Source organism: Rhinoderma darwinii, chromosome 9 (assembly GCF_050947455.1).
Source record: "Rhinoderma darwinii isolate aRhiDar2 chromosome 9, aRhiDar2.hap1, whole genome shotgun sequence".
NCBI classification, from domain to species: domain Eukaryota; kingdom Metazoa; phylum Chordata; class Amphibia; order Anura; family Rhinodermatidae; genus Rhinoderma; species Rhinoderma darwinii.
In genome coordinates this window covers 106,497,877-106,508,334 of record NC_134695.1, presented here as the reverse complement: position 1 = coordinate 106,508,334, position 10,458 = coordinate 106,497,877, and positions in this window count along the sequence as shown.

Below are 10,458 nucleotides of genomic sequence, written 5' to 3'. Positions count from 1 at the left end.
CAAGACTCGCAACAGAGAATGTTCTATGTGTAGTAGGAAGCTAGCAGCCTCTTATCAGAAATGTTTATGCCAGTTATGTTTAGATAAAATCCTGGCAGAGGAATCCACCAGTCTTGCCACAAGCATAAAAGATGTGGCGCGAACAGAGGTTAAGAATTCCCTTAGGGTATGTGCACACACACTAATTACGTCCGTAATTGACGGACGTATTTCGGCCGCAAGTAGTGGACCGAACTCAGTGCAGGGAGCCGGGCTCCTAGCATCATACTTCTGTACGATGCTAAGAGTCCCTGCCTCTCCGTGGAACTACTGTCCCGTACTGAAAACACGATTACAGTACGGGACAGTTGTCCTGCAGAGAGGCAGGGACTCCTAGCATCGTACATAAGTATGATGCTAGGAGCCCGGCTCCCTGCACTGAGTTCGGTCCGGGACTTGCGGCCGAAATACGTCCGTCAATTACGGACGTAATTAGTGTGTGTGCACATACCCTTAGAAAGAAACATGACCTTCCTAGCACCTCATCTGGTAAGACAAGACAGGGCCTAGCGGTTCTAATTATTCTAGTGAAGAGATATTTGAGGAAGAAGGGGAGCTATGCTCCTCTGAATAGTTCCCTGACGAAGATGGAGGGGAAAAAACCTATTTCCAGCTGAGGATGTGGACAAACTTCTTAACGCACTTTGGGCCACTATGAATAATGAGGCTCCAAGGAACCCCGGTCCATCCAGGACATTATGTTTGAGGGCCTGGGTCCTAGTAAAAAGAGAACTTTTCCTATTCAAAAAAAATGGGGCCAGCCTCATTAGAAAAGAGTGGAAGAGCCCTGACAGAAAGTTAGGCGTTCCCAACATTTTGAAAATATAATATCCCTTTGAGGATGAATTAAGTAAGGACTGGGATAGTTTTCCCAGACTGGATGCCCCCAGTAGCTAAGATATCCAAGAATAATGCCTTACCTTTTTGAAGATCTGGGTTCCCTCCCCGATCCTATGGATAGGAAGGCGGACTATTACTTAAAAAGGACCTGGAAAGCCTCTGCAGGGGCCTTTTAAACCTGGTATTGTGGCCACATATGTAGCCAGATCACTTAAAATCTCAGCTCAACTGGAGCTTCATCTTAGAGACAAAACTCATAGGGATCAGATACTGGCTTCCCTCCCGGTTTTGTCTAAAGCCGCAGACTTTTTGGCTGATGCCCCAGTGGACTCTGTTAGCTAGATCTGCAGCCCTATCCAACTCTGCCAGAAGAGCTATATGGCTGAACAGAGGCGTAGCTAGGTTCTCCTGCACCCGGGGCAAAGATTCAGATTGGCGCCCCCCCCCCCCCCCAACTTATTTGCCGACATCTCTTTCCCCCTCGCCATGTTTGCTTTCTCTACCAATCAATGAGGTGTAATTGTTTTTCACCATTTTTTTTAATGTAACTCGAGTATAAAAGCATTTCTACATTTTACAATGGATATAGTTCTATAATGTAATTAACATAAAAATAAATTAAAAGAAAATAAATTAAAGAGGCTACACACAGCCCCCTGTAGATAGTGCCACACACAGCTCGCTTCCCCCCTAGTAGATAGCGGCACACTCCCCCCCCCCTTGTAGATAGTGCCACACACAGCCCGCTTCCCCCCTAGTAGATAGCGGCACACTCCCCCCCCCCCCCTTGTAGATAGTGCCACACACAGCCCGCTTCCCCCCTAGTAGATAGCGGCACACTCCCCCCCCCAGTGTAAATAGTGCCACACAGCCTGCTGCCCCTTTGTAAATAGCGCCACACTCCCCCCTTGTATTTAGCGCCACACTGTGAACAGACCAGTGAGCGGTAGCCTACCGCTACCACTCTCCGCTCTGCCTGGTGTGACTTACCGGAGAAGCCGAGGAGGTCATTAGGCGCAGGCAGCGGCGGAGTTCCTTCTGACTAGGGTCGGTGACAGCCAGGGCCGGCCTTCGCTTGGATGGCGCCCTGTGCGGGACTCTATATTGCCGCCCCCTACACAAACCAAAAATTAACCACATATATGGACACGCTGGAACATATATACTGTACATACATAAATACAGATATTTAAACATACAGGCAAATATACATAAACATATCTGGAATATATACATACAGACAAATATACATAAACATATCTGGAATATATACATACAGGTAAATCTATAGATGTACAATCACACACACACACACACACACACACACGCGCAGATAAATACACAGACAGGAACATATACAAATACATAAAAAGCACAAAGACACATTCACAAACAGATGGTAGTGTTACCTGCAGTCCTATGTAACACCACAGATAACACACAGTGATAACTCTCTGAGTACATATAATGTAGTAGTGTTACCTGCAGTCCTATGTAACACCACAGATAACAGTGATAACTCTCTGATTACAGATAATGTAGTAGTGTTACCTGCAGTCCTATGTAACACTACTGATAACACAGTGATAACTGTCTAAATACAGATGGTAGTGTTACCTGCAGTCCTGTGTAACACCACAGATAACAGTGATAACTCTCTGATTAAAGATAATGTAGCAGATGTCACCTGCAGTCCTATGTAACACCACAGATAACACAGTGATAACTCTCTGATTACAGATAATCTAGTAGTGTTACCTGCAGTCCTATGTAACACCACAGATAACACAGTGATAACTCTCTGAGTACAGATAATGTAGTAGATGTAAGAGACAAACACATGCAGAGACACAGACAGACACACACACACACACACACACACACTGTAACATACACATACTAAGACAGACACACACACATACACACACACACACTGTAACATATACACATACTAAGACAGAGACACACTGTATTCACACTACACAGACACTCACCATGTCTCCTTGCTGACAGGTCAGGACGGGCTGTGGGCGGAGCTTCCTCTTCTGCTTCTCGGCTGTGTGTAGCAGCAGAGCACAGAGTAGAGGCAGATGCTGGAAGGCTGCAGCACGGGAGTGGACCTGCCCCTGACCTGAGTCATCTGACCTCATGTCACTGACGTGAGGTCAGGTGACTGAACTGGTCCACTCCCTGGCCGTCACAGACCCCAGTCAGAACGCCGTAATTTCCTGGCTCTTCCTAAAGCTGCTGCAGGTGTCCGACATACGGGGCGCCTATCGGCAGCGATCAGCTGCTCTTCGGCGCCCCCCCCTTCCCTTGCGCCCGGGGCACATGCCCCGCCTGCCCCCCGCCTAGCTACGCCCCTGTGGCTGAAGACCTGGAAGGGAGATGCAGGCTCGAAAGGGAATCTCTGTTCTATCCCTTGTTCAGGAGACTTTTTGTTTGGTTCTCCACTGGATGATCTCCTGGAAAAGCATCTGACAGGAGGAAAGGGTTTCTTACCCAGAACAAACCAGACTCCTTTCATCCCAGGAAGTTTAATAAAAAACCCAATTCCAAGGGACAGGAATTTAGATTCTCTAAATTCCCTAAAAAGAACATGGGCTTCTTGTTTAGGCCTCAGAACGATCCCAAGAATAAGGATCACCAACAATGACGCCAGAAGGAGTGGAGTAGGAGGTCGCTTATCCCTATTCTTCCAAGAATGGGAAAAGATCTCGTCAAACCAGTGGGTTCTAGATATTATAAAGACAGGATACAAGCTAGAATTCATGACCCCTCCTCCAGACAGATTCCTCCCCACAAAGATGCAGAAAGATTCAGAGAAACAGCTGGCCCTAGAGTCAGAGGTTATTTCTCTTATCAGGAAGGGGGTTCTAGTACAGTACTGAAACCAGAGATAGGGAAGGGCTACTATTCCCCCCCCCCCCCTTTTTCTAGTAAAGAAACCGGAAGGTAAATTCAGGGTTATAATAAACCTAAAACAGCTGAACTCCTTCATTTACAAAAGATTTCGGATGGAGAGTATCCCCTCTACTGTAAATCTCCTCTTCAGGAATTGTATGATAGCATCAATAGATCTGGAAGATTCTTATTACCATGTCCCTGTCTGCATCACTTAGGCCTCATGCACACAAACGTATTTTTTCCCTCCCGTAAATACTGGCGTAAATACGGGTCCTTGGTCACACGTATTCGACCTGTATTGCACCAGTATTTACGGACCCGTGCCTGTAAATACGGGTCCGGTGTCACCAGTATTCCACCCGTATTTACGGGCATGTTTTCGCTGCAAAATTGCACTGCACTAATCGGCAGCCCCTTCTCTCTATCAGTGCAGGATAGAGAGAAGGGGCAGCCCTTTCCGAGGTAAAAGTAAAAGAAATTCATACTTACCCGGCCGTTGCCTTTGTGACGCGTCCCTCTCTTGACATCCAGCCCGACCTCCCTGGATGACGCGGCAGTCCATGCGACCGCTGCAGCCTGTGATTGGCTGCAGCGGTCACATGGGCTGAAACGTCATCCCGGGAGGCCGGACTGGAGGAAGAAGCAGGGAGTTCTGGGTAAGTATGAACTTCTATTTTTTTTACACGTTGATTTATATTGTGATCGGAAGTCACTGTCTAGGGTGCTGAAAGAGTTACTGCCGATCAGTTAACTCTTTCAGCACCCTGGACTGTGACTATCCACTGACGTCGCCTAGCAACGCTCCCGTAATTACGGGTGCACACACGTAGTCACCCGTAATTACGGGAGCCCCATAGACTTCTATGAGCCTGCCCGTGCCGTAATTACGGCCTAAAATAGGACATGGTCTATATTTTTCAACGGCACAGGTACCTTCCCGTAAGCATACGGGGAGGTACCCGTGGCCAATAGAAGTCTGTGGGCCCGTGATTACGGGCGTTTTTACGTTCGTGTGCATGGGGCCTCACCAAATGTATCTAAGGCTGGGTTCACACGCACTATTTACGGACGTAATTCGGGCGTTTTAGCCTCGAATTACGCCCGAAAATACGGCTCCAAAGCGTCGGCAAACATCTGCCCATTCATTTGAATGGGTTTTACGATGTACTGTGCCGACGGTCATTTTTTTTACGCGCCGCTGTCGAAGGACGGCGCGTAAAAAAGACGCCCACGTCAAAGAAGTGCATGTCACTTCTTGGGACGTAATTGGAGCCGTTTTCCATTGACTCCATAGAAAAACAGCTCCAATTACGGCCATAATGGACGCTGCGAAAAACGCCTGCACATGCCATTACGTCTGAAATTCAGGAGCATTTTTCTCCTGAAAACAACTCCGTAATTTCAGGCGTATCAGACGTGCACGTGTGAACATACCCTAAGGGTGGCAGTAGTTCTGAACGACTCCCTAATACGCCTCCATAACATCTCTCAGGCTCTGAAAGTCTTTACCAAACTTATAGCAGAAATTACCTCATATATACGAGCGAAGGACATTCTTATCATTCCCTACCTAGATGACTTTTTAATAGTGGCAGACACAGCTCAGACTTTGACACTCCATCTACAGTCACTACAATCGACTTTAACCCCTTCGGGACAAAGCCATTTTTTTAATTTTCGTTTTTCACTCCCCGCATTCCAAGAGCCATAACTTTTTTTCAATTTTCTGTCATTATAGTGGTGTAAGGGCTTATTTTTTTGTGGGAGAAGTTGGAGTTTCTTTTGGTACCATTTATAGTTCCATATAATGTACTGGTAAACTGAAAAAAAAATATTTGCGGGCTGAAGTTGGAAAAAATTGCGACTCCTCAATTGTTTTTTGGGTTTTCGTTTTATGGCTTTCACCGTCCCGTAAAACTGTCAACTTATCTTTATTCTGTGGCTCTACGATTACGGCGATACCAAATTGTTATATTTTACTACTTTTATTTGTTTTGTGTCGCCACATTCTGAGAGCCATAACTTTTTTTTTTAATTTTGTCACCGATTGAGCCGTGTGAGGACTTATTATTTGCGGGACTAGTTAGTTTTTATCGGTACTATTTTTTGGTACGTAGGACTTTTTGATTACTTTTTATTACAAATTTTTTGGAAAGCTAAGTTAACCAAAGAACAGCGATTTTGGCGGTTTACATTTTCTTTTTTACGGCGTCCACCGTGCACATTAAATAACGCTATATTGTAACAGTTCAGAGTTTTACGGACGCAGCAATACCAATTTTGTTTACTTTTGTTATTTTCGACATTACTTTAGGGGGAAAAGGTGTTTTTTTTTAACTTTTTTTTTTCTTTTTTATTGATTTTATTATTTTAAAACAAGGAAATACAAAAGTGCAAACATAAGCAGTATCAGCACAAGCATACAAAATGTGTGGTAGTCGCATATGCAAATTAATGGAAGTAGAAGTTCAAAAACAATGTATTAAATATAATACAGAATATGTATGCCAAATATTCCATAACAGGAGTCTGCAATAATCCAAGATTACAGAATAAAATGGAAATAAAAAGAAAAGACAATAGACAGACCGGGGAGACAGACAATAATAAGGAGAGGGCGGGGAGGAATAAGTGAGCAACTGAAGACACTTCAGTATTCACTGTGTTATTACGTAACAGAAAACAATTCAATCAACACCTGCTAACCACTGAGAAAGGTCATCACCGTCTCGGAACTCAACCCATAGAGCCCAAGTTTCGAGAAATCTCGCAGAATTGTCGTGATCATCTGACATAAGTTCTTCCATTCTCATAAGAAGGTTTACCTTCACGACCCACTCACATGGGGAAGGAACCTGTGTGGATTTCCACTGGCGAGGAATTACAGTTCTAGTTGCAGTCAGGAAATGTCTAAGAAGACCCTTTTAAGGCCGGAAAGCGTCCCTGGTATAATAGTTAGTAGACCTGCTACAGGAGTAGCAGGAACTGTAGAGGCTTTAAGTTTATTGCAGAGGTCAAATATTGTATCCAAAACGGGTGCAATAATAGGCATTCCCACCAAATTCGTAGCATAGTCCCGGGGGCCCTCCTGCAATGCCAGCAAAGATCTGACTCAGAGGGGAAAATCCTATGCAGAAGAGACGGGTACCTGTACCACCTGGTGAGAATTTTATAATTCTTCTCTTGTGCAAAACATGAAGTAGGGAGTTTATGCGTAAGTATGAATGCCTTCTGCCAATCTTCATCCGAAAGCTGAAGTCCAAGTACTTTTTCCCAAGACTTAGTATAAGTGAGTTGCGTTAGAGAAAAAGAGGGCTGGAGGAAAGTGCGTAACGAGAGCAAATGAGACGGAGAAGAAGACTGATGTAGAAAGGACTCCAGAGGAGTCTTATCCTGAGTGAGGACAGTACAGTCCTCCAGAGAAGATATGCATGATCTTAGTTGTAGATATGGCAATCACCCCAATCTCCTCCCAGGGCAATCATTCGCCAAAACACTGAGAGGATGGAGCTCCCTAGTTGAGATATTGTTTTTGCTAAGCAGACTTTGTCGGAACTCTGCCAACTCAGAAAATCCGCTGCCCCAACTGCAGGAGGAAAGGCAGGGTTGCCAAAAAGTGGAGTGAGAGGGCCTGGTCTATGTGAAAGGTCTGTGGTTTGAAGCATATGATCCAATGGCAGCAAAAATTGCTGGGTTAACAAAGGAAGTGAGTCCGCCCGTCTATGTGAGCTATTTAACCATGGGAGCGAAGTTAGGGCCAGGGACGACATTTCTTTCTCAACCCTGACCCATTGCTTCTTGACCGACGATATAAACTAGTCTACCACCCTCATAAGAATCGCTGCACGGTGAAATTGTGCAAAATCAGGTAATCCAGTTCCTCCAGCCGTTTTAGGTCGACAGAGAACCGAGGATCTAATGCGTGGTCTGAATGAAACCCATACAAATTTGCTAATGGCTCTGTTAAAGAGGCTCTGTCACCACATCAGGATTCTGAATAGACATCACGTCCTGGTTGGTAGTGATGTCTATTAACTCTCCGGACACTTCAGTAACGTTAATGTGTGTGTATGTGGCTGCACATAGTGATCTAGTAAGAACACTATGTGCTGTGTTAATGAATGGAGAGAAGTGTATGACGCTGATTTGTCAGCGTAATACACTTCTCTCCACAACGCCCACAAGCTCGCAATCCACGTTTCTGAGCATAGGACAGCAACAGAAGGGACTTGTTTGTATTGTCTCTAGCATTTCTCTCCCTAACAAAGCCAACCTGATCATCATGAGGGTAGTAAAGGAGAAAGGCGAGAGGCAATTATTTTGGCATATATCTTGAGGTTAATTAAAGAATTACATTAATTAAAGAAATGGGACGAAAATTAGGACATGCTGTGGGATCCTTACCAGGTTTTCGAAGGAGTGTTATGTGGGCTACCAAGGACTGAGAAGCAAAAGGGCATGAGGGTGAGATGGAGTTAAATACTTGACTAGAAACGGAGCTAGTTGTTCTCCAAAAGTCCTGTAGAAGCGGTTATTAAAACCAGGTCCAGGACTTTTGCCCAATGGAAAGTCCTTGATTACCTGTTGGATCTCAGAATCTGAGAAATCAGAATCCAAATTTGACACGTCCTCTGCCGACAAGGTCGGCAGTGCCATCTCATGAATATATTGATCCATTTTCTCCTCCCGAGCAGGTACTGGCATATCGCAAAAGTGGCCTCTAATGTTATTCAGCAATGAATAGTAATCTTGAAAACAAGATGCAATGGCAGTGGGATCTCATACTTAAGGACCCTGTGGGGGGATAATCTTAGGAATACATGTAGCCTGCGACCTTGGGTAGTAACTTAGCTAGGGGTTCACCACATTTGTCTGCAAACTCAAATGAATGTCGTCGCATACGATCACAGAATCTAGTATATGATTAATCCACCAAGGACCGTAGAGATTCGCATGCAGCAGTGAGATCAGCAAAAGCCTGAGGAGAACGTGATCACTTGTGCCGAGACTCTAGAGCTGTTATCCGATTTATGAGGTTAGTGAACCCTTTCTCTCTTTTCAAGTGAGAGCCGTGTTGTATAAGTACACCCCTGATAACACACTCCAAGGCCTCCCACTGTATGGGCCAAGGGGTCTGATCATGTTTACGAGTAGTAAAGAATGTTTGTATTGTCTCTTTAAGAGCAGCCATGCAAACCTTGTCACGTAATAGAATATCATTGACATTCCAAGCTGAGAAAGTTTTTACAGAGTTGGGAAAAGTCAAGGATAAGAACACTGGTGCATGGTCTGACCGCAACATCGTTCCTACAATGGAAGAAGGCTGCCATGTGAGTAAATGATGATTCATCAGGAAAAGGTCTAAGTGACTATACATGTTATGCATCAGAGAAAAAATTTATAATCCAGGATGAAGAACTCTCCAAACATCTATGAGCTGTATCGCATGAACAGTAGCCGACAAATCTGTTAAAGGGAAGGTGTCATGAAATATTTTTTTTTTTATCAAATTGCTTTTAGTATGATACTAAAATAAATTTTATTTATTTGTGTTCTTGTGTTCTACTGACCCAATTACCCTAATATAGACATGTAATATATAAAAATTTCCGGTAGACAATGACTATCACAAATAAAAGGTCTATTTTAGGGTAAAACTATGTTATTACCAAAAAAAAATAGCTGAAACGTAAAAAAGCTTATTTTTTTTACTATTATTTTCAAACTTTATGAATAAAAATTCTAAAATAGCAAAAAAGGTGTGTATAAAAGCGATAAAAAAAGAAACCTGCATTGTCTACGGAAAAAACGTCGCAAAAATCACGTCGTTAGCCCAACAAATAAAAAAGTTATAGCCATTTAACTAACACGTGCTAAAAAGGGCTAAACGGTGTCTGGTCCTGAAGGCTCAAAATAGCGCGGACCTGAACTGGTTAAAATAAATTTTATTTATTTGTGTTCTTGTGTTGTACTTTTTACTTTTTTCTTACTTTTACTTCTCTATGGGGGCTGCCATTTATTTTTTCATCTCTGTATGTGTCGATTAACGACACATACAGAGATGGAATACGGCACATACAACCCCATAGAGAATGCGAACGGGAGCCGTTCCATTCACTGCAACGTACGCCGTCTGTGTGGGAACGGCGCATGCTCCGCTCCCACACAGACCAAAACGAAGCTTGTTCGCAGAGCGAAATCCAACGCCATTTTCATGTGGACCGGAAGCCGCGGCTGGACAGTAAGGTGACGACTTCCGGCCGCGGCTTCCGGCCACATGTTCAAGGAAGCAAAGGTGCAAGGAATAGGAGCGGAGGCGGCAAGAGCAGGTAAGTTATGTTTGTGTATATGATGTGTGTATTATGTTCGTGTATGTTTGTGTTATACTGTCTGCTGAGCACAGTATCTAATCCTCCTACACTGTGCAGTCGCTCAGAAAATGGCAGCACACAGTGTAGGCGGTTTGAAGAGTCAACCCCCTCCTTCTCCTGGCACTAGCTAGAATAAGGGAGGGGGGATTGTGTGAGGATACTAGAGAGAGTGTGTCTACCATAAATTTGCAGCATAAAGCAATGAGGTTGCTTTACCACATTGACCATGCTGCAATTTTGGGAACTGCTCCCTCTAGTGCCCAGCACATGGAAATGTTATAAATTAGAATCTAATTTATAA